This window comes from Rhinolophus sinicus, linkage group LG02 (assembly GCF_036562045.2).
Source record: "Rhinolophus sinicus isolate RSC01 linkage group LG02, ASM3656204v1, whole genome shotgun sequence".
Taxonomy (NCBI): domain Eukaryota; kingdom Metazoa; phylum Chordata; class Mammalia; order Chiroptera; family Rhinolophidae; genus Rhinolophus; species Rhinolophus sinicus.
This window is the reverse complement of record NC_133752.1, coordinates 161,272,413-161,298,125: the sequence shown is the minus strand read 5'-3', so window position 1 is coordinate 161,298,125 and position 25,713 is coordinate 161,272,413. Positions and strand designations below refer to the sequence as shown.

Genomic DNA, 25,713 nt, shown 5'->3' with positions numbered 1-25,713 from the left:
CTCAACATTATGTTTGTGAGATTGATCCAAATTATGTGAAGTGGTAGATTATTTATTCTCGTTGCTGTATGGTACTCCATACTGTGAATATGCAGCATTTAATTCCTTTTGATTTAAATTCATTCCAATTGATTTAATACAGCATTCAATCAATTGTTGATGAACATGTATAGTTTCCACTATGGGGTTCATAAGGATAGTGCTATCAAGAACACCCTTATGAATGTGTTTTTGTTGAACATATGTATACATTTCTGTTGTGTAATACCTAGGCATGGAATCGCTTTATAGAGAGAGCATTAATGAAATCCGCCAAAGAGTTTCCAAAGTGGTTGTACAAATTATACTCCCAGGAGCAGTCATCAAGAGATCCCCTTGTCCCATATCCTTATCAGCACTTCTTGCTTCCGGTCCTTATTTTTGCCCCTTTGGTGGGAGAGCAGTTGTACGACATAGTGATTTTGTTTGCATTTCTTTGGCGACTGACAATATTGAGCACCTTTTCACATTTTGTATATTTGGTCATTTGTATAGCTTCTCTTGAGAAGTTCCCAAGCCTTTGTCCATTTGTCTATTGTCTTTTTTATGATTTGTGCATATACTTCATATGATATGATTTCTTTGGTGGATACATGTATTGTGCATATCTTCTCCCAAGCTGTGGCTTTGCTTTTTACTCTCTTAATGGTTTTCTTTTGATGAATATAATCGAGTCTGATTTATTAGTATTATTCTTCTGTGGTGAGTGCTTTTTGCCTATTCACAGATCAAGATGATGTTCTCTTCTAAATTGTTAATTGTTTTGTTTTTCATACTAAGATCTGTCCATCTGGAATTAATTTTTTTATATGTTGTGAGAAATAAAAATGCATTTTTCCATTTGGATATCCAATTGACTCAGCACGATTTATTATAATTCTACATATGAGCGGCCTGGACACCTCAGTTGGAACTCATGAATTTAAGCACAAAGTTATTTAAGACACATCGCACTGTAATGGCTTCTGGAGTCCGTTGTGACTATGAAAACTCGAGAACCATCAATGTTGAGATCAAAGTACTTATTTGACCTGCTTGTTGGAAATTTGAGACTAGCAAGTATTTTGTGACCATCACTGATGCCCCAGGACACAGAGACCTTATCAAAAACATGATTACAGGCATATCTCAGGCTGACTGTACTGCTCTGTATGGTGCTTCTGGTGTTGGTGAATTTGGAGCAGGTATCCCCAAGAATGGGCAGACCCATGAGCATGCCCTGGCTTACACACTGGATGTAAAATACGTTATTGTTGGTGTCAACAAAGTGGATTCCACTGACCCACCCTGAAGGCAGAAGAGAGATGAAGAAATTGTTAAGGGAAGTCAGACCCTACATTAAGGAAACTGGCTACAACTCTGCCACAGTTGCATTTGTGCCAATTTTGGTTGGAATGGTGACAGCATGCTAGAGTCAAGTGCTGACGTGCCTTGGTTCAAGGGATGGAAAGTCACCCATAAAGATGGCAATGCCAGTGCAACCACACTGTTTGAAGCTCTGGATTGCATCCTGCCACCAAGTCATCCAACTGACAAGCCCTTGCATCTGCGCCTCCAGGATGTCTACAAAATTGGTGGTATTAGTACTCTGACTGTGGGCCGAGTGGAGACTAGTGTTATTAAACCCAGCATGGTGGTCATTTTTGCTCCAGTCAATGTGACAACTGAAGTAAAGTCTGTTGAGATGCACTATGAAGCTGTGAGTAAAACTTTTCCTGGGGACAATGTGGGCTTCAATGTCAAGAACATGTCTGTCAAACATGTCCGTTAGGGCAATGTGGCCGCTGACAGCGAAAATGACCCACCAATGGATGTAGCTGGCTTCACTGCTCAGATGATTATCCTGAACTATCCAGGCCAAATCAGTGCCGGAAATGCTCCTGTGCTGGATGTCACACAACTTACATTGCTTACAAATTTACTAAGCTGAAGGAGAAGATTGATCTTCACTCTGGGAAAAAGCTGGAAGATGACCCAAAGATTTTGAAATGTAGTGATGCTGCCATCATTGATATGGTTCCTGGTAAGCCCATGTATGTTGAGAGCTTCTCTGACAATCCTCCTCTGGGCCATTTTGCTGTTCATGACATGAGACAGACATCAAAGCAGTGAACAGGAAGACAGCTGAGCTGGCCAAGTCACCAAGTCTGTGCACAAAGCTCCGAAGGCTAAAAGAATATTACCCCCATGCCTGCCATGCCCTGTCTTAAGCAATGGTGGAAAAATAGTCTCTGAACTGTTTGTGTCAATTGGCCATTTATATTTAATAGTAAAAGTCTGTTCATGATTACAATGCATCAAGAAACTTTCAGAAGGAAAAGAGAATGGACTCTTTGGGCTTTTTTTGTGGAGCAATTATTAAGTTAGTTTTTAAAATCAGTACTTTTTAATGGAAACAACTTGACCAGAAATCTGTCACAGAATTTTGAGACCCATTAAAACAAAGTTTAACGATAAAATAAAAAAGGAAAAATGACTAGATTATCTCTCAAGTTCCTTCCAGCTCTCATGTCCTATGATTCTGCAGCTCCTGCTGAGATAGACTTAATAAATACTATTTGGATTCTGGTAGTAGAGAAATAAAAAGAGAAATCAAATTTGATTTTGAGATTTCCAGCTGAGTGATTGGGTGAGCAGTGGTATCATTTTAAAATATGTAGGCAAGTCAAGAAGAGATTGGTGTGTGTGGAGACTGGGAATGATGGAGCACAGGTTCGTGGACAGAATTTTTAAATTGGAAGAAACCATTTCTGTCATTTTAATTCAATGTGGTAGACAGGAGGTATATTTCAGTAGTTAATAACGACCATAGAAATGGGAGACTCATTGCCTGGGCACAGGCTTGACACTTTCCAGCAAATTACTTAAGGGCTGTGCATCTAGTTAAGTTTCTTCTGTAAAATTCAGACAGAATGCAGACTGAACCATGCACAGTTACCATTTGTAGGTCAAAATGGTTGAGTTGGCAATTTTACATGGTTCAACCTAGTAACAGACACTTTTTCTTTTCCTTTCCTTTTTTTTTTTTTTTCAGTGAGGGCGGCAACCTTGGTGTTAATAGCAACGCACTCTCACCAACTGAGCTAACTGACCAACCAGACACTTTTTAAGGGGTTGTACTGAGAAGTAAATGAGTTCATATGTGTCACATTCTAAGAACAGTGCTTGACATAAAATAAGGTTTCCCTTATTATTAAGGCTATTTTGACTGTTCATAATCTATTGCACCTAGTTTAATTTGCAAAGAACAATTAGGCATTGCACAGTATATCCATTTAGAGCTCCTTCCCACCCTCACATTCAGGCAGGCATGAGGTGAAGAGGCAATTATTTGGTAAGGGTACAGTTGTGCTGTACTTCCAGTGCTGGCTCCCATTGTCATTTTGCTTATTTCCAGTACTTTCATTGAGATAGGCAGCGGATTTTACTCAGGGAAATTTAACATCAAAGTTTCTGGAATGAAGCTAGCTGCTTCTATCATGTCTTTTCTCCTCAAACCCTCACCCTCCCTCTCCAGACCAGTTCTTGGCATCAGGGGGCCTAATTTCCACCTTCCTCAGAGTGTAACGTTGGTACTGGCCATCTACTATGAGACCTCTCGGCATTCCACACACCAGGCTGGCTGGTCTGAACTTCAGAGAGGGTGAAAGGAGCAGGGGACATCTAAGAGTGGTCCTGGGTGTAGGCCCAGAAAAGGGGAGAACAGAGGAGAGTGAAAGGAGCCCCAGCCAGCCCTAAGCCAAGAGCTGGGGAGTGGGACAGAGACACAGGATATTGAGGAACCATGCTCTGACTGCAGAACTTCTGTCACAAATTAGTGTGTTTGTATAAGGATCCAGTTGTGCATGAACCAAGATGGAGAGAGATGTTAGAGAAGCAGCAAAAAGAAGGGAAAACTAAAAACGTGACTTTCCTGAGTAAAAACAGGACTAGTTGCAGTTCCTTGCAAAACTGTTTACTGGGTGTTGCCTAGTGACACCCATATGTTAACCGTGACTCACTTTGTTGGGCTGAATAGTTGGGTGTACATTCTTTTTGGTGTGTTTTGAAGAACCAAAGTTCTTACTACTACTGTTGGTGAATCAGCCAAACGTTGTCTCTTTGTATTGAGATTTTTGTGTCTTGTTTAAAGAGAGCCTTCCCTGTCTGCTTCACTTTTTAAGTAACTAGTTGGGGAACAGCTCCCTCAGTTAGACTATCATTTCAGACTCCAGTTTGCAACGGTTGATTTTCTTTTGTTGGTGGCAACGCAGTGACACAATTCGCACAAAGGAAGGAAATACTCTAATAGTGATATGCAGGGTACTAAATCATGGCTGATTAAAATCACCCTTACTATTTACTGAGTGTTTAACACGTGCAAGGTCCTATGCAGACACTTTAAAAATATATATCACACCAATCCTGAGGATTATACATTTTACAGATAAGAAAACCAAGGCCCATAAATTTCAAAATACGGTCATCAGGCAAGCATCAAAATAAAGATATAATCGTTATTGAAGCATCACTTCAGTTAAGAGAAGTTTTCCAACCAAACAACTTAGTTTGAAGATGCTTTTGATATTGACACACTCCCATTGTTTGGATATAGTAGACACGTTTGGATTAAGTAGCGTCATATTTTTCAGAAAATCAACAACAAGAAAATGATTCTATATTCATGTTTAATGGGCAATGTGACAGGAACAGAATCGTGGGTTTGTTTTTACTACCAAGAGACAGTGTGAAAAATAATTGTACCAATAGGTAAATACTTGAAGCCTATGAATGGAAATTGGCTGTTGAAGATAGTCTCCTTGCAAATTCAGTACCACTGAGCTCCTCAAGTTCTAATATTCTAATAAGCGGAGGTTAAGGGAAAAACAAAAGGAAAACATAGAACAGGGAGTTACGAGGTGTACAGTACATGTGTCCTAGATGTTGTTATGTAGGAAAAGCAGGAAGTAAATGAACTCCTGCTGAAAAGCCTCTTTTTCATTACCTGGAGAAGTTAGGAGACTTCAAATTATTTTATGAAAAGTTAAGTCTTGGCTCTGTCACTGGGATGGGCCTTGGCCAAATCACTAGCTGTCTGTTCTTCAGTTTCCACATCTGTGGATAATAGCATCTACACTATTTACCTCCCATGACTGTTGTGAGAAAATACTGAAATGTGCACATGAAATGCTTTAAGGACTGTTAACAAAAAGTGTAAGCTATTACAAGAGTTGGTAATGTTAATAGTAAGTAGTATTAATAGCATACGAGACTAATAATTCCGTGTGTGTATAGGCTCTAACATCTATGTATGTATATAATTTTGTACACAAGTAATGATAATAATACTTTCCATTTAAATTATATTTTACACTCCTTGGAGGACATTTGTAGACATTGTTTTATACAAGCCTCAGAAAGACCTGTGAGATGGGCCAGGTGTTGTCCTGCCTTTCCATGTGGCTAACACAGATCTCTGCTTTTTCCCCCAAAGAAAACCTCTCCTTTTTTGCAACTTCTGTCAGTCATTGTTTCTGTAACCTTTCACCTCAAGATCATTCTATGATATTTGTCAACTATGTAACTCACATGTATCCATTCCTTGCCAACTTCTGAGTGTATCCTTAAGTTCAACATTCATCTGAACGAGCACACAGCACTCTGCCTTGACCTCACATATTCATCAGCTTTCAATGCAAGCACTACAGCGCCCTATTTTTAGAATCTACTTCCAAGGCCAATCCTTGGCGTCAGCACTGCTCCAGACTGCAACATCTGAAATCCCTAAATCTAATAGTTTACACTTGGACGGTGACATTCTTTGCTTTCAGATCTCTCATTTTCTTTCTCTCACCAAAACTACTGTTCAATTCAGCAAACCCTCCCGTCATTTGCCTCCTCGTCACCCAGTCTACGTCCATTGCTTTAACTAAACTTTTGCCAGCATCCTCTACCCCCTAACTTTTCCATTTGTTTCTCCTAAATCCACTGTTCATACCCCCAAATTTGGGTCTTGCGGACAATCCATAGTCCCTCCTCCAACCACAGGCAGTCAGGTCTTGCTGGAGAACACCAGGTAAGTATTTGTATGAAATAGGGGTCGTACAAATCTATCTTTAACCTTAGCAGGACACTCTGCTATTTTCAGTCTCTTTGCTGGTTTCTGGTCTATTTTTCTTCCTATCTAGAGCAGTGGTTACAAATATTTACATGTTTCCCTGAGTACCTTCCTTTAATTGCAGCTCTTTAATAAAATATGATGTTGCCTCATACTCCTTGTTGAGAAATAACCAAAGATCTATCTCAGGTTCTGTTCCAACCGCAAATTTATCTACCTCCCACCCACTCTTACCTCTTTTCATCCTTTTTAGAGGACTAAAATGACCTTCCTGTGTTCAGGGCTGACCACTTTATCTTTTCTACTAATTTTATTCCCTTTGAAATTCTTCAGAACCTTGGTTCCATTTATTTTCAGTCTATCGTTCTTTTCTAATTCCTCTCACTCTGCATATGCTCAAACATCCCATGTCACCAACAAATGAACTTCGCTCCACTCCCATATTTTTATTATTAGTAGTATTAGTAGTAGTAGTAGTAGTAGTAGTAGTTTAAGGTATACAAAACAATGTAATAGACATTTATATCCCTCACACTGTGTGAACCCCCCTCCCCCCATCCACTATCCCTCTGACATCGCACACAGCCATTACATTTCCACTGTCTCTATTCCTTATGCTGTACTCCACTTCCTGTTACTATATACATATATACATTTATGTATATCTATGTATATACATAAATGTATATATTATGTATATATATATATATTTATATATACATATATATTTATATTTAATAATAATGAATGTCAACTATAATTTTATATATGACATTCATTATTATTCAGCTTCAGCTTCAGGTGTACAGTGCAATGATCAGGCATCTACACCATCCCTGAAGTGGTCTCCCTTATAAGACAAGTGTCCATCAGATACCTGACAAAATCTTTACAACATTATTGATTATATTCCCCAAACTGTCTTTCGTATCCCCGTGGCAATTTTGTGTTTACCAATTGTGCTGTCTAATCCCCTCACCCTCTCCCTCACCCCCACACCCCTCCCATCTAGCACCCCTCAGTTTTTCTCTATATCTCTGAGACTGTCTGATTAGCCTGTTCTTTTATTCTATTCTTTAGATTCCACATACAGTGAGATCATGTGGTATTTGTCTTTCTCTGTCTGACTTATTTCACTTAGCATAATGTTCTCTAGGTCCATCCATATCATTGCAAATGGTAAGATTTCCTTCTTCTTTATGGCCAAGTGATACTCTATTGTATAAATGTACCACAGTTTCTTGATCATCTACCGATGGGCATTTCGGTTGTTTCCTTGTCTTGGCTATTGTGAATAGCGCTGCAATAAACATAGGGGTGCATAGATTTTTTCAAACTGGTGTTTTGGATTTCTTTGGATAGATACCTAGGAGTGGAATTGCTGGGTCATAAGGTAATTCCATTTCCAGTTTTTTGAGATACCTCCAGACTGATTCCATAGTGGCTGCACCAATCTGCAATGTCACCAGCAATGCACGAGAGATCACCTTTCTCCACATTCTCGTCAGCACTTGTTGTTTGTTGATTTATTGATGATAGCCATTCTGACTGGGGTGAGGTGGTATCTCATTGTGGTTTTTATTTGCATTTCTCTATTAATTACTGAGGTTGAGCATTTTTTGTCATCTGTCTGTTTGCCATTGGTATGTCCTCTTTAGAAAAATGTCTCTTCATGTCCTCTGCCCATTTTTTAATTGAGTTGTTTTGTTTTTTGGTGTCAAGTTGAATGAATTTTTTAATAAATTTTGGATATTAACCCCTTATCAGGTATATCATTAACAAATATCTTCTCCCATTCAGTAGGATGCCTTTTTGCTTTATTGATGGTTTCCTTTGCTGTGAAAAAACTTTTTAGCTTGACGTAATCCACGTTTGTTTTTTCTCTTACTTCCCTTGCCCGAGGGGATATATCAGTAAAAATATTACTATGGGTAATGTCTGCAAACTTTCTTCCTATATTTTCTTCTAGGAGTTTTATGTTTTCAGATCTTACATTTAAGTCTTTAATCCATTTTGAGTTTATTCTTGTATATGGTGTAAGGAGGTGGTCCAGCTTCATTTTTTTGCATGTGTCTGTCCAGGTTTCCCAGCACCATTTATTGAATAGACTGTCTTTATCCCAATGCAAATTCTTGCTTCCATTGTTATAGATTAAATGACCATATAGGCATGGATTTATTTCTGGGCTCTCTATTCCATTCCATTGACCTATTTGTTTGTTTTTATGCCAGTACCATGCTGTTTTGATTACTGTAGCCTTGTAGTATAATTTGATGCCAGGTATCATGATATCTCCCACGTTGTTCTTTTATCTCAACATTGCCGAGGCTATCCAGGGTCTTTTATGCTTTCACATAAATTTTAGGATTGTATATTCTATTTTTGTGAAAAATGTTCTTGGTAGTTTGATAGGAATTGCACTGAATCTGTATATTGACTTAGGCAATATGGACATTTTAACTATATTAATTCTTCCTTTCCATGAGCATGGTATGTGTTTCCATCTATTTGTATCTTCTTTAATTTCTCTCTTCAGTGTTTATAATTTTCTGAGTACAGGTCTTTTACTTCTTTGGTTAAATTTATTCCCAGTTATTTTATAGTATTTGAAGCAATTCTAAATGGGATTTTTTTTTCTTAATTTCTCCTTCTGATACTTTATTATTGGTATATAAAGATGCAACGATTTCTGAATATTAATTTTGTATCCTGCTGCTTTACTAAATTCATTTATCAGTTCTAATAGTTTTTTGGTGGAGTCTTTGGGGTTCTCTATATATAGTATCATGTCATCTGCATATAGTGACATTTATACTCCCTTCTTACTGATTTGGATGCCTTTTATTTCTTTTTCTTGTCTAATTACTATGGCTAGAACTTCCAGAACTATGTTAAATAGAAGTGGAGAAAGTGGGCAACCTTGCTTTGCTCCTGATCTTAAAGGGAATTGTTTTAGCTTTTCCCCATTGAGTATGATGTTAGCTGTGGGTTTATCATATGTGGCCTTTATTATGTTGAGATATGGTCCCTCTAGTCCTACTTTCTTAAGAATTTTTATCATAAATGGCTGCTGGATTTTGTCAAGTGTTTTTGCTGCATCTATTGATACGATCATATGATTTTTATTTTTCATTTTGTTAATGTGGTGTATCACATTATTTGATTTGTGGATGTTGAACCAACCTTGCATACCAGGAATGAATCCCACTTGATCATGGTGCGTGATCTTTTTCATGTATTGCTGAATTCTGTTTGCTAATATTTTGTTGAGGATTTTTGCATCTATGTTATTGGATCAGGATATTGGCCTGTAGTTTTCTTTTTTTGTAATGTCTTTGTCTAATATTGGGGTCAGGGTGATAGTGGCCTTGTAAAGAGTGTTTAGGAGACTTCCCTCCTTCTGGATTTTTTGAAATAGTTTGAGGAGAATAGGTGATAATTCTGTTTAGAACGTTTTGTAAAATTCACCTGTAAAGCCATCTGGTCCAGGGCTTTTGTTTCATGGGAGCTTGTTGATTACTGATTCAATTTCACTGGTAGTAATTAGTCTATTCAGGTTTTCCATTTCTTCTTGAGTTAGCCTTGGAAGGTTGTATGCTTCTAGAAAATTATCCATTTCTTTCAGATTGTCTAATTTGTTGGCGTATAGTTGCTCATAGTAATTTCTTAAAATTTTTGTATTTCTGTGTGTCTTCTGTGACTTCTCTGCTTTCATTTCTGATTTTATTAATTTGGGTCCTCTCTTTTTTTGATGAGTCTGGCTAATGGTTTGTTGATTTTATCTTCTCGAAAAACCAGCTCTTGGCTTCATTGATGTTTTGTATTGTTTTTTGTGTTTGTTTGTTTCTATTTCATTTATTTCCGCTCTGATCTTTATTATCTCCTTCCTTGTACTCCCTTTGGGCTTATTTTGCTGTTCTTCTTTCATATCCCTTAAGTGTAAGGATAAACTGTTGATTTGTAATTTTTCTTGTTTCTTTAGGTAGGCCAGCACTGCTGTGAATTTCCCTCTTAGGACTGCTTTCGCTGCATCCCATAGATTTTGGGTCATCATGTTTCATTTTCGTTTGTCTTGAGATATCTTTTGATTTCTTCCTTGATCTCATTGATGACCCATTCATTATTTAGTAACATGTTATTCAGCCTCCATGTATTTGTGTGTCTTCCAGTTTTTTTCTTGTAATTGATTTCTAATTTCATAGCACTGTGGTCAGAGAAGACACTTGATATGATTTCAATTTTCTTAAATTTATTGAGACTTGTTTTGTGGCCTAACATGTGGTCTATCTTGGAAAATGTTCCATGTGTCCTTGAGAAGAATGTGTATCCTGCAGCTTTGGGGTGAAATGCTCTGAAGATATCGATTAAATCCAACTGGTCCAATGTGTCATTTAAGGCCACTGTCTCCATATTTGTTTTCTGTCCAGAGGATCTGACCCTGTCAGTCGTGTGTTGAAGTCTCCTACTATGATAGTGTTATTGGTGATCTCTGCCTTTATGTCAGTCAATATCTGTTTTATATATTTAGATGCTCCTATGTTGGGTGCATAAATGTTTACTAGGGTTATGTCCACTTGTTGGATCAATCCCTTTATTATTATGTAGTGCCTATCTTTGTCTTTCAATATATTCATTTTAAAGTCTATTTTGTTAGATACAAGTATTGCTACTCCAGATTTTTTCTCATTTCCATTTGCATGAAATATCTTACTCCAACCCTTCACTTTCAGCCTGTGTGTGTCTTTTGATCTGAGGTGAATCACTTGTATACAGCATATGCAAGGGTATTGTTTTCTTATCCACTCAGCCACTCTGTCTTTTGATTGGAGTATTTAATCCATTTAAATTTAAAATGATTATTGATAGGTACATAGTTATTGCCATTTTGTTGTTTGTATTTCTGGTCTTCATTAGTTAGATTGTTTTCATCTTTTGTCTGTTTACAGAAGCACTTTTAACATTTCCTGCATTGCTAGCTTGGTGGTAATGAGTTCCTTTACCTTATTCTTTTCTGGGAAGCTCTTTATCTCTCCTTCAATTTTAAATGATAGCCTTGCTGGATAAAGCAATCTAGGTTGTAGGCCTTTGTTTTTCATCTCTTTGAATACCTCCTGCCACTCTCTTCTAGCCTGCAAAGTTTCTGTAGAAAAGTCATTAGATAGTCTTATAGGAGTTCCCTTGTATGTAACCTGCTGTCTTTCTCTTGCTGGTTTTAGTACTCTCTCTTTCTCTTGAACCTTTTCCATTTTAACTATAATGAGTCTTGGCGTGGGCCTGTTTGGGTTCATCTTGGTTGGAACTCTCTGCACTTCCTGGAATTGTATGTCAATTTCCTTCACCAGGTTAGGGACGTTTTCGGTCATTATTAGTTCAAATATGTTCTCAATCCCTTGCTTCCTCTCTTCATCTCTGGTATTCCTATGATGTTCATGTTGTTGTGCTTGATGTTATCCCACAGGTCTCTTAAACCATTTTCATTGTTTTTTATTCTTTTTTCTTTTTGTTGTTCCACTTGGGTGATCTCTGCTAATTTGTCTTCTAAATTGCTGATTTGATCCTCTGCCTCATCTAATCTGCTGGTAATTCCTTCAAGTGTGTTCTTTATTTCAGCTATTGTATTCTTTAGTTCTAGTTGGTTGTTCTTTATGATTTCTCTATCCTTCTTTATGTCGTCACTAATCTCCTTAAACATCATCAGTGTTCTAAACTCTGTCTCTGATAGGCTGGTTACCTCTATTTCATTTGGTTCCAATTGTGGAGGTTTCTTCTGTTCTTTTATTTGGGATGTGTTTCTTTGTTTCCCCATTCTGGCTGACTCTCTGTGTTTGCTTTGATGTATTAGGTAGATCCCCTAGGGTTCTCGGTCTTTGCTGGGTGGTCGTATGTAGTATGTGTCCTTTGTATTTGACTTGCACCACATCCCTTTTCTCCTGTGTGTGTGCTCCAGAGGAGACCCTTGTGTTGTGTGTATTCTCCTGTTAAAGTTGAGCTTTAATTGCTTTTGGCTTGTCAGTAGGTGGGATTGACTCCTAGGCTGACTAGTTGTGAGAACTGGCTATGCTCACAGTGGATGAGCTGCTGTGGGGGTTGACCCGTCAGATGAAGCTTGGCCCCTATGGGCTCTTGTGCCTGTAGAGAATTCCTTCTGGGTGTGTCACTTGTAGGTCATACCTGGTAATACTCTGATTTGATCTGGAGTTGACCTCTGGGTGTGTTGAATCTTGTGCCTCTTGGTCTGGGCCCTGGTGTAGAGTAATTTCAGAGCAAAACAAATCAACAAGCACAACAACAACAACAAAGGAAAATCCAAATACACTCACATGTAGAAACAACCGATAACGAACACTCAACACAGGCAAAACTATCAAAAATACCAAAAAAAAGAAGAAGACTCAATACAGAAAAATGAAAAGAGGGAGGAAAAGTAGGGCAAGGAAAACAAAAGAGAGAGAAAAGGGAAAATGATAGAATACAAAAAAAAAAAAAAAAGGGATAAGGGGGGAAAAAAAAGCAGCGCCAGTCTTGGCTTGAGCCCACCAAGCTATCTCCAGGTTGTCTTCTGCTGTACAAAGACTCCTCTGCATCTTGTGGAGGCAAAGCTGGTCACCTGGTGTCCAGAGTGACCCTGGCACTGCAGTTCTAGATGAGTGGGGCTGTGGGGTGTGGTTGGTAGGTTTTACAAAGTCAGTGCAGTTTCTGCTCTCACCTGAACAAATGCACGCTGAGAGCGCCATAGTCAGCCACTGGAAGGGGCTTATTCCCTGTGCCCAGGTCTCCTGAGTCTTAGGGCACTTCTTCCATTGGGGTGTGTGTGGAGGGCACGAGATTTCTGAGCTGCTGGAAGCCCAGAACTGCCTCTGCCACCTGCTGCTGACCCCTGGGTGTGTCTCTGCAGCTGTAATTGCCCTGCCACAAGCAGCCCAGAAAAGGTGGGCGCTGGGGAGGGAGGAGTCTTCCGTCTCCCTGCCCGTCTTCTTCCCTAGGTCACAGCTGCAAACCAGGTCTTTCCAGATCCTGAGCGCTATGGCTCCTCTGTAACCTGACACTACTCCTCAGTTCAGGGACCAGCTTGAGACTCTGGAAGGGTGGGGATCGGATTGCTGTGGGAGAGTGGGGAGAGGGGCCCAGGTATGGCATTTGTTTTTTGTCTTTATGTCCGACTTAGGGCCCAGCTGGAGATCTCAGCTGACGTTACTGCCTCAGGTGCTGGATACACTGCTCTTTCAGCAGGAGAGATCAGCTGTGGGACGCAGCTGTGGCTCTTGTGATCTCTGGTCTGTATCCTGAGGCCCCTGCGACCCTACAGCTGCAGATGCGGGCTGTGTCTCTGCACTGCGCTCTTCCCTCTTCCCCTGTTCCCCTGGTTTGCCCACCTTCAAGTAATCCTCTTGGGAGCCCGTTAGCTGTTCTGTATGATGAGCAGAGAGTCCTTTGATGGGTTATAAATGTTCAATTTGTGGTAAGTTCCGGAGAACTCAAAAAGCCCACATCGCTGCCGCCATTCATATAACGTCGCTCTGTGTCATCTGCCACTCCCTTATTTTTATATCCTTCTATTCTCCTGTTGGTACCCTGTGACACCACGTCACTTTTCCTTCTATGGTTGAACTTCTCCCAGTGGTAATTTACACTGGGTGTTCTAATTAAGTAATTTGTCCTAACTTGTCATATTAATACTACAAACCAAAAAACAGTTTATGAATTTTTCTAGCATTTAATTTGATACGGTATTAATTACTTTCTTCTTCTATTTTGACATTTTACCTTACTCAATAAGGATGTTTGCTTTCGATGAGTATGTGAACATAATGTGCTGCTTTGACCAACAACTAGAGATGGCATCAGAACACTATCTGTGAAGCTTCATGTTGGAAATGCAAACTTTAAGGATAGTAATAGCAGCTGTGAGGGGAAAAAAAAACACACATTTCTCATTATCAGCTACTGATGTGAAATTCTTGGAGAAATGTTGCATCAAAATAAATGTGCACATCCTCATAGATGAAATACAAGTAATTTCTGTATTCAGGATTCCAGAAAATACCAGAAGGTGAATTCTTGATTATGTATCAGTCAAGAGTGCATGCAGATGTCAACGGAAGCATTTTCTTTACAGTGAATCCTGGCTAGAAACCAGAGACCAATTGGGAGTTCCTGAACTTTGGGTTTTGCTCCTTATAATAGGAGACAGTGCATTTGGATGAACCCTCACCTCTGTTGACAGAAATAATTGAGATTTATGATACTATGAGCTGACATGGGGGACTTTCTACTGTTTGCAGATGTCATGCTACCCTAATGGTATTACTGGTCAACTCATTTCTGGGGGTAGAGAGTGTGGTATGTCTGCTGATGGACTCAGCCCCTGAGGCATACCGATTTAGTGCATGTCTGGATTCTGCAAAAGCTCATTTCTGAAAAACAGGCTCAGAAAGAAATGAATAGAAAGTAATTCAAACTATAAATGATGATAACTTAGCATTCATCTTATTAAACTGCTAGAGTAAAAATTGAAAAAGAAAACAAAATATCAAAATTTAAAATCAAGGATAAAAACTGGTGACCTTAGTTTATGAAATCTTAAAGAATGGAAAATTTAAATATTGCACTCCTTTAGTTTTATACAATTAAGTACCTGTTACTTGAGTTTTCCAAAGCATTAAACATAGGACCTCATTTTTTGTAATCTTTGTTATCAAATTTTAATTTTAAGCTCCCTAGATTGGTCTTGCCGCATATGAAACTTTTGGGGAAATGCTTAGCAACTTTGTTTAAAGAGAAAAATTAATTTCTAATAGATAAAAGCCTTTCCACCCTCCTCCCCACCCCCCATGATTGCAAAAGGTAATCATTGCTATTGAAGCAAGGTGTACATTTGCTCTTCTTAGCCAATTTATCGACTGGGGAATGCGTCTAAATTCTGTGATACATTAGTAATTGTAATTCCAACTGAGTTCGGATAAGAACAGCAAAAGCAGGCAGGTACTTTGCCACTGGCAGAGACAACAGTTGAACGGTCTTATTTAGTTTGCATTATTTTCTTCATCCTAGAAAAGAAAAAGCTCTTGCAGAAAAACACATACCTACTTTTTATGTAAAGAAAATAACGTTTAAATGAAGCAGTTGAAAGACCATTTAGAGGAAAATAAAATAAAACAAGAACAGTAGCTAAAACTGTCACCTTTATCCTAAAAATATATGATCACTTATGACAAAGGTTGAGGAAATGATGCTATGAGTATAATATGTACAAAATATAGATGTGTTGCCCTTGTCCCAGTTCTTTAATCCAGTGTGTCATTGTGCAGGCTGTTTTGATTCTGCCTTAGCCACTCCGTGTTCACTTGGGCTCTTACTCACGGCAATGTCAGAGAAAATGGTTAAAAAAGGAAATTTTACATAAATCACCTGAACACTTTTTCAGAGAAAAAGTGAGAGCTTTGGTTGCAGAGAACCCAGAAACTGCAGGTTAAGTTAGTATTCTTGAGCAAACTGTCAGTGAATTTCATTTAGCCATACTGATTCCCTGTCCTACATCAATTTAGTTAAGCAAGACACACCTACATCCAGCATTTACCTCACAAGAAGCAATGGCCAACCTTCTTTAGAGCCAAAGAGCATTCTGAAGAACAGTCAATTTAAAATAACCTGGGTAAGAGCCAGAGGAGGTTTATGAATGATGCAATGACGAATGCAGCAAAATTGTAGATGATGTTTGAATGACCTCAGAGGACATCCAGACATTCAGAGATTGACACAAATCTCATCAGTCTTATTCCAATCTTCTCTGGCTGAGTTGGCTCTAGAGTAGCAATACAGGTGAAGACATGCTACATATATTCCAAATACTCTGCAGAACAAATGCCAGAGCTGGCTGTGGCTGTGGTCATGATTAGAGATTTTTAAGAGAGGCTCTTTTTTGCTTCTATTTGTGTTTTTACTAGAACACATTATTGTATAGATGTTTCTGTGGGAAAATATGGATAGAAGAATAATGCCACTGTGAACTATGTCGGTGAATCTGTTCATCGTCCCAGTGTCATTTCCTCAGAAAATAAAATGGGAATGTAACCAATTTTCCTGTGGCTTATATAAGAAGGGCTATCCTAGGTTTTTCTCCTACAGTTGCATAAGTAACGAGTTACTTACAAATGATTCAAATGAGGATTGGGGTGAAAAAAGAATTGAAATTCCTATGACACAGTAGCTGAACTGGAATGAATTCATACATTTATAAATCTCAGATCTGGACAAACCTCAAGTGGGCATTTTGCTCATGGCTCTAGAAGGTATTGTTGTGCTCATTTTATAAATATGTCCCATGATTTCCCCAAGATTACATGTAATCATCAACTTTACAATTAAATAGCAATTGTAACAGTTTAAACAGAGCATTTATAGTCTTCCAGTAGTGTTTTAAGGCCCCAAGGAAGACTTTCAAGGGAAAGAGCCTTGGTCTGCGGAATCTTTCCTTTTTCTTCAAACCACGTGTATGTTCCTAAGTTCACGTGTATTATTCAATGAGTCTGTCTGTCTGTCATCTATCTATCATCTATCTATACATCTATCGTCTATCTGTAAAAACCACTCATAAAATACAAAGAGCTGGAAATTTCTGGATTTCCTGAGAGAGTATTTGGTTCTCTCATTTATCAATCCTTCCTGTGAAGAAAACATCAGCTTGTGATTTGTCTTCTCCCTACTTTTTTCGTGCAGGAGAGGGAAGACAACTTTTTCAAGCATACGTGTTTTCACATAATCAAAGTCTATTGTATCTAGTTTTATTACCCTTAAACGTTCATTAATCCCCATGTGCTTATCTATAAAATATATAATTACAGTTTTTTACTTCACTGAATGATCAGTGTTTATCTTGTCATTATGCTTAGCAGTTTTCAACTGTATGATGTAATAATTGGCAAACATAGAAGTAGACTTTTATATTAGTTTTCCTGAAATTCATGCACAAAATTACCCACTAATGATTGATTTTTTAATAGTTCACAACATTCAAATTTTATTTGAAAGATGTCTTTGGAATATAGTATATTTTCCCTTTTTCTCCAGAAGTTAATGTGAAGAAACAGGATTTTCCCTCCAGGACATTCTCCAGTTAACATTTATCTTGGTGCTCATTAGCACTCTAAGTTACTTTGTTCTCATTCATTAAGCACAAACATGTTTCATTCGTATATTAAGTGGCTATTTTCATTCCAAATGAAAGTTTAAAGGAATCCTTCAGATTTCCAGAGTCTGTACCACATCATTATTTTTTTAGGAAACCTCAAAAAGAAACATACTAAACACACAATGTGATATATAGATGATGTTATCGTCACCCCAATAAACTTTAATTAAAAAACAAGAAATACACTAAAGACTGTCTTAACTGCAAATATCAACACAAATTTAGAACTTGGTAAAGGTGATGGTTGTGTATCATTGTGAATGTATTAAATGTCACTGAATTATACACATTAAAGTAGTTTGTTTTGTTATGTGAATGTCACCTCAATTAAAAAAAAATTCAACACAAAGGTAGAAAATCTTTGAGAAGCTCATCTCCTTCTTCTATAAAAGAACCTTATATAACTCCAGCAACATAATTATCTATCCAGACCACAGAAATCAATTTGAATCTGCAATTCTGAGAAAGATGTCAGACATTAATAAAGAAGTTGTAGGCAAGTTAAATTGTCACTGAATTCTTAAATATCACTCAGAGTCCAAAAACTGTACTTCTTCTGAATTATTTGTTCTCACTGTGATAAATTATATGGCCTGGTTCCCAAGATCCATTGTAGAGGTTGATATATCATCTTTCCTCTTCAAGGTCCCTAAGGAGAAAGTTTTTGTAACCTTTGTTGGCATTTTCTAGTATTTTACTCTGACCCTCAAAGTTTGGGAGGCTCAGTTAAATTTTTCCTTCAGGTTTAAAATCTATTTCTTCTCTTTTAAATTCTCAGTAGGAATAGATAACAGCTGATCTATTCCAGTGATACTACTTTAAAAACTTTAGTAATGCTGATGATCTTTATTCTCCAAATCTTATAAGCTTTTCCTCAAAGTTTTTTTAACAAATTTTAAGCCATCTTTATTATTCACTTCTTGTCTCTTTTTAAGATTTCCATTTCATACATTATTTCGTAGGATTCCAAACTAGATGTAATTGTTACCCAGATGTAGAATGGAAAAATTAATGTCTTCTTCCAGCATGCTATTCTTTTCTTCTCTAGACTCATAATAATACCATCCAGTACTATTGGTGCAATGAATTAAAATGTGCGTTCACATCCATACTTCATTTGTTCTCTGTCAGTCCTGCTCTCTTTACTTGCAATAATAACACTAATATTGTGTTATTGTGTTAAACTCTGCATTAGGATTCAGTTTGAATTCTACATCTCTGGGAATAACTGATGGCTCTCCTCTCTCTGAAATTTAATTCTGTATGTGTTTGCTGTTAAAATCTATTCGATACACTTCATTCCAGCTCTTCCAACTTTTTTGAATTCTGACGTTATTGTCAAAACATCCATCTCGCTGGGAAGGCGTAGCTGAATAACCTGCAAGGTGTTATTCAAATAGAAACGGGTGTGTTACTCTCTGCTCAAGGCGCAAAAGCAGGAAGCAGGAGAGGACAGTCCCAGTGGTTTGCAGGCCTGAAGTTTAGGAGACTTGACAGGGAGGGTCTATGAGAGCCATGAGTACAGAAAGTGGAACTCAAGTACAACTACTCCAACTTCCTCATTACTTGGAGGGAAAATTCCGAGGCATGGCCTATTTACAACCTGCGTGGCTTAAATGACAGATAGTAATTTTCTCACTGTTCTGGAAACTGAAAGTCCAAGATCAAGGTGTTGGAAGGTATCATTTCTTTGAGGCTTTCCTTCTTGGCTTGCAGATGGCTGCCTTCTTGTTGTGTCCTCACATGGCCTTTCCTCTGTGTGTCCCTTTGTGTGTTTAAATTCCTCTTCTTAGGACACGAGTCAGTTTCGGTGAGGATCTACCTTAATACCTTCATTTGAACTTAATCACCTCTTTAAAGGCCCTAACTCCAAATGCATTCCTGTGTTGTGGTACTGGGGGTTAGGGTGTGAACCCATGAATTTTGAGGGGACATGATTCAGCCCACAACACATGGGTTTTATACCACTTCAGTGTTTCCCTGAGAAATTAAGGTCTATTTACATATAGTGGTAGCTGACTTAGTATGACTTCTTATTGGATACTTTTCTTTCCCTGTATCACAAACCCACTCCCCTTCAGATGTTTTTTGCACCGCCCCAAACTTCCACTCTAATCCTTTTCTCAGAGTCAGGGTCTACGGGAATGCAAACTAGGACACACACAAAGGAAGAGAGTGCTGTAGAGTGACACAGAGACCATCAACCTAGCATCAGACGACCTAAATTCAAGTTCTAGGTTCAAATTCTGGCACTGATGTTGTCAGCTCATTAACCTCTTTAAACATCACTGTCCCCTTAGGTAAAATGGACACGATAGCGATGTCTTCTTTATAGAGTTCCTTCAATTCTTAAATTAGAAAATGTGTATGATATCATAACCATTTTTAAATATTGTTACCACATAAAGACATAGTTTTCTGCCTTCAAAGAATTTAATTTGGATAATCAAATTTAAATCTATGAAATTTTTATAATGCATAAGGCAGCATATGATTTAGTTTCAAATGAATAATATATTCCACCATCATAGTCACTGCTGAAAATATCAAATAGCACCAGATTCTAACTCAGTCCAGAAAGATTTCCTGACCACTGGATCCCTTTACTACACTGGGATCTATCATTCATTTCATTATGGGAGAGAAACTTGGTATAAGAAACTGTTCCTGCCATCAGAGTTTGTGATCCTGCGTGGTTGGTGTGCAAGACATGGATACAAAGGAATTAAATAAAAAGCAGCTGGTGCAAAGAGCTAGAATTCTAGATGAATAAACTTCATACAACTTAGAACATTATGTAGGGTAAACACTAAGAATGGTTTTATAATTCAGCCCTCAAGGAGGCTGTCATTAGGCACTAGATTAATATAGCAATACGAAATAATTTTCATAAAATCAAGGCCAAAAAAGATTTATAAAATCACACTGTAGAATCATAAAAATTCAGCACTGAAAAGGACCTTAGGAACAATCTCATAGCCACTGGTTTTCAAAGTAAGGTATCACCCCACCTCACCCTAGGGGTATTTGGAACTATCTCATAGCCACTGGTTTTCAAAGTTAGATATCACCCCACCCTAGGGGTATTTGGAACTATATGAAGACTGTTTTTGGCTGTCCTGATGGAGAACATACGTGGGAAGAATCTAGAAATGCTAAACACACTGCATTGCAGGGAACATATCCACCCAATAGCTCAACAAAGAACTGTCCTCTCCCCATCCCACCTACCAAACTCCCAACCTTCCCACCCCTCATTACATAAGAAAAACTGTTGCTCAGGAAAGATAAGAGATTCTCCCACAATCTACTGGGTTTAGCATCAGTCTATACTATAGACAGTGCTATCCAACAGAAATAGCCTGTGAGCCACAAATACAAGCCATCATGTGCAATTTTAAATTTGGTAATAGACACATTACAATATTTTAAAACTGGTAAAATTAATTTAATAATATATTCTATTTATCCTAGTATATACAAAATAGCATTTTAGTATGTAAGCAATATATAATTATTGAGATATTTTACATTTTTTATGCTATTTTCAAACTCTGGTATTTATTTACACTTGACAACACATCTCAAACATTTCAAATGCTTAATAGCCCCATGTAGCTAGTGGTTCCTATGTTATAGTTCTAGGAGATTCAGTGTGCTTTTCTAAACAGCCTTTGCCTTTCTGGCAAGATGCATGTCATAAGCAACTGAATAAAAGACCTCAGTTGACTTCATCTGCGATTCCTGTCACTGTATCATAGAAAAAAATAAGATCGGTCTGCCTAATGTGTTTTTCAGAAAGCCAAAGCTATGTTGATTATTATTCTGTATCTTCTGATCTTTTAAGCATTTGAAAATTGATTTCTAGATGAGTCATTTGAGTGTTTGTTTCTTTTTCAGGTATGAAAGTAAATTAACCATTTTATAATTCAAGGCTTGATTTTTTAAAAAAAAAAAAAATGATTTTCTTGACATTTGCCTTAATTGCTTTCATTATTCAGGATATTACCTGAACACAAATTTCCATCCTTTTTGGCAGCATTTTATACATCTTATTTCTTCTATGGCGCTCTCTCTCTCTCTCTCTCTCTCTCTCTCTCTCTCTCTCTCTCTCTCTCTCTGTTTCTTTTTCTCTCTGTCTTTTATAGTAGTTTACCTGAGTTCCCTTGCTGAAACTTTCATTAATATTCCCACATTTTCTCCATCTAATAAAACTATTTATTTCTTACCCGTGTTTTTCAAGACCAATTTTACATGTTACTAAGTTCCTTTTGACAGTCCTTCATGCTGTTTTGAATATAACCATTTTGTCCATTCTTCCTCATTTCTCTAGAGGTTGGTTAATAAATAATAAACATTTTGCTTGGGGTATTGTTCAATTATCTTTCATAACTATTTCTACTTGACTTTCAATAAAAATACCCCTGAAGTCAAAAACATAAATATAATTTTTAATATTTGGATGTCAAGTACAGGACTTTTGAACTTTAAATAGTTAAATCAATCAAGACATGGATTTTAAAATGTATCAAGCCTGTGTATTAGTGGCTTATATTATGAAAAATAGGAAATCATATCAACTTTTCTGAATATTTTTAGGGGAATGATTTACCCATATTTTAGTGGGGATTTGATAACTTTATGGCCTGAAAGCAGAATAAAATAAGTGGTTATTTCTAGTCCACATGGGGTTTGTTTGTTTGCTTGTTTTACTGTTCACTTTTCTTCAAACAAAATAAAGAGTTGTATATTCCAGTCAATGGATCTATATATCTGATTTCATTTAGGCTTGTTGGCTATATTTTCTGTTAAGATCCAGATTGTAAATATTATAGGCTTTGCCAACACAATGGTCTCTGTCACAACTACTCCATCTGCCTGCCATTGTAACATGAACACAGCCATAAACAATATGTAAAGGTGTCAACCTGGCTGTGTTCCAATAAAACTTTATTTACAAAAACAGACCTCAGGTTATATGTGGTCCATTGGCTGTAGCTTGTTGGCCCTTGTTCTAGATATTCTAGAATCACTCCACTTTAACAGTATAGATTAGCCATCTGATTTCCCATCATGATTCTGGCATAATGTTGAGTTATACGGACATTTGAATACAAAGAAGACAGCTTCAGAGATCACTCATTCTTGTGTGACTATGAAACTGTATTTATTGTCTTTTGAATTTTTCTGCTGCATGTGTTATAAAAATCATTTATATCTCTTCTTTTGAAACAAAATGTATCCAGTGTTTACATTGTTGTTGTTTTATTTTAATAATTTCATGAAACCCCATACTTAGCTTTGAGTTCTTCATTTCTTGGCTTTTGAACCATCATTTTTATTTTTTTACTTTATTGTTTGAAGATTTTTTATTAAAATACAGCTAACGTACAATGTCACATTAGTTTCAGCTGTACTTCATAGTTATTCAACCGCACCCACCTAGCTCTATACAGTTTTATTACCATATTATTGATTTTATTCCCTATGCTAAAGAAGTGATCACCACGAAAAGTTCAGCAACCATCTGACACTGTACCATGCTATCACGATATTATTGATCTTTTCCCCCCTTTTTTAAAATTTTCAGCTAGTGCTGATGTTCAATATTATTTTATATTAGTTTCAAGTGTACAGCATAGTGGTTAGAAATTTATATAATTTAGGAAGAGATCCCCCTAACTAGTACCACGTGGCACTATACATAGTTTTTACCATATTATTGACTATATTCCCTATACTTTACATCCCATGACTATTTTGTAACTACCAATTTGTATTTCTTAATACCTTCACCTTTTTCACCCTGCCCCCAACCCCATTCCCATCTATCACCCTGATAAATCTAATACCTCTCTGGCACCATACATAGTTATTACAATATTATTGACTCTATTCCTTATGCTATACCCTACATACCCATAACTACTGTGTAACAATCAATTTGTACTTGTTAATCCCTTCTCCTTTTCACCCATCCCTAAACCCCTCCCATCTTAAAGAAATCCTGCTTTGGTAATGATGAACTCCTTTAGCATTTTCTTGTCTGGGAAGCTCTTTATCTGTCCTTCAATACTAAATGACAGCCTTGCTGGGTAAAATAATCTTGGTTTTAGGTCCCTGCTTTTCATCACTTTGAATATTTCCTGCCAATCCCTTCTGACCTGCAAAGTTTCTATTGACAAATCAGCTGATAGCCTTATGGGGGCTCCCTTATAGGTAACTAACTGCTTTTCTCCTGCTGCTTTTAAGATTCTCTCTTTGTTTTTAACCTTTGGCATTTTAATTATGATGTGTCTTGGTGTTGGCTTCTTTGAGTTCATCTTGTTTGGGACTCTCTGTGCTTTGTGGGCTTGTATAGCTATTTCCTTCACCAGTTTAGGGAAATTTTCTGTCATTATTTCTTCAAATAGGTTTTCAATTTCTTGCTCTCTCTCTCTTCTTCTTCTATTACCCTTATAATGTGAATGTTGGTATTCTTGATGTTCTCCTGGAGGCCCCTTAAACTCTCCCCAGTTTTTTGGATTCTTTTGTCTTTTTGCTGTTCTAGTTGGGTGTTTTCTGCTATATTACTTTCTAAATTGCTGACTCGATCCTCTTCTTCAACTGATCTACTGTTGACCCCTATAATATATTCTTCATTTCCATTACTGTATTCTTTAATTTTGACTGGTTCCTTTTCGTGTTTTCTATCTATATTTTTATGTTTCCTATACCTTTGTTAAAGTTCTCCCTGAGATCATTGAGCATCCTTATAACCAGTGTTTGGAAGTCTGCATCTGATAGATTGCTTGTCTCCATTTTTTTTGTTTTTTTTGGAGTTTTGTTCTGTTCTTTTATTTGGGACATGTTTCTTTGTCTTCCCATTTTGGCTGCCTCCCTGTGTTTGTTTCTATGTATTAAGTAGGGCTGCTATGTGGTCTTAGTAGAGTGGCCTTATGTAGTAGGTGTGCTGTGGGGTTCAGTGTTACATCAGTCTTTCTGGTCACCTGAGCCACATGCTCCAGTTGTGTGCCTTGTGTGGGTTGTGTGTGCCCTCCTCATGTAGTTGACAATTGGTTGATAATTGCATATCAATGGGAGGTACTGACCCTTGGGCTCACTGGTTGTGAGGACTGGCCTTGACTACAGTGGGAGAGCTGTTGTGGAGGGGCTGACCCTACAGAGCAGGATCTGCCTCAGCAGGACTCTGGTGCCTGCCTGATCCACCCCTTGAGTGTGTCGTACTTGGATGTGGCTGGATAATGCTCCAGCTTGTTTTGAAGCTGGCCACTGGTGGCACCAGCCTCAGGACCACCTTGGAGGGGTGGTCCTGACCTATAGAGGGGATCCACTATAGGTCAAGTTCAGCCACAGCCCATGCCCTACCTGGTGCCACTTGGCAGAAGCCTCAAAGAAATCCACAGATAGCTGCTGCCCATGCCATGCTTGGATGCAGCGTGAAAGGCCAAGCCACAAACCATGGCCAGCTGCCACTAATGTTGGCTTAGGGCTGCTCAGCCAGAGGTACAGGGCATGCTCAAGCCAGATGCTGCTTGTCTGAGTTCCGCAAATCTTTAAGAGACCCTAGGAAAGTCTGCAGCGTGAACAAAGGCAGATGGTTTGTATGAAAAAGCTACTGGAAGTGGTTTGGGTATGCCTGGAAATTTGGGTGGAGCTGGATCTCAAATCTCCAGGGCATGGTGAACGAATGGCGGAAACAGAGACATGGTGGGCACCTGTGTTCTGACGCTGGGAAGGAGGAGAGCTCAGCAACGAAACAATGGCCTCAGCCTGCTCCTCCATCCAGGAGAAAGCTGACTCTCCAGCCCCCATCCCAAGCCAGACAGCTCAGTTCCCCACTGTATGTCTCTGTTGTTCCAGGTGCTGCCCCAGCACTGGAGCTCAGAGCGAGTGATTCCATTGGTGAGTAAGTCCACATGCGGTCCCTTTAAGAGGAGCGCCTGGGAGTGCAGCCACCCTCCGCCTCACTCAGTCACAATCTTCGCTGGGTTTCACAACCAGCAATTATGAGGATTTCACTCCTCTGCACTGAAACCCTGGGCTGGGGTGGGGCTGGTATCTTTCACTCCTTTGGAGGATGGAACTATCCCTTCCAACATTTAATGGTCACACGCAGATGTGGGACCAGCCTGTTCAGTGTCTCTGTCCCTCCTACCAGTCTCAAGGTGGCTTCTGCAAGTCTTTAGTGGTAGTGCTTCAGTTCAGGAAGATTTTAGGTGATTCTCAATGATGGTTGTTTTGTAGTTTAGTTGTAATTTTGATGTGGTTGTGAGAAAAGGAAAGCACAGCGTTTACCTACTGTGCCATCTTGGAATTCCCCCGAGCCTTCGTTTTTATATATTTCCCACTTTGAATTCATTTGTTGAGCTGTGAACACTCCTAAATT

General features: G+C 38.2%; 1 protein-coding gene and 1 pseudogene across 2 annotated transcripts in view; both read left to right on the top strand.

The window, feature by feature from the left end:
* FAR2 (fatty acyl-CoA reductase 2) overlaps positions 1–25,713 on the top strand; it is a 135,276-nt gene that overhangs the window by 11,341 nt on the left and 98,222 nt on the right. Inside the window, exon 2 of one of the 2 annotated variants that reach the window (XM_074325862.1) lies at positions 25,188–25,229. The exons of the other annotated variant lie outside the window; for it this stretch is intronic. The gene's annotated coding sequence lies outside the window, so the exon portion shown is untranslated. The remainder of the gene's footprint in view (positions 1–25,187; positions 25,230–25,713) is intronic. 2 annotated transcript variants of the gene reach the window in all.
* Positions 820–2,769, top strand: LOC109449639 (elongation factor 1-alpha 1; annotated as a pseudogene).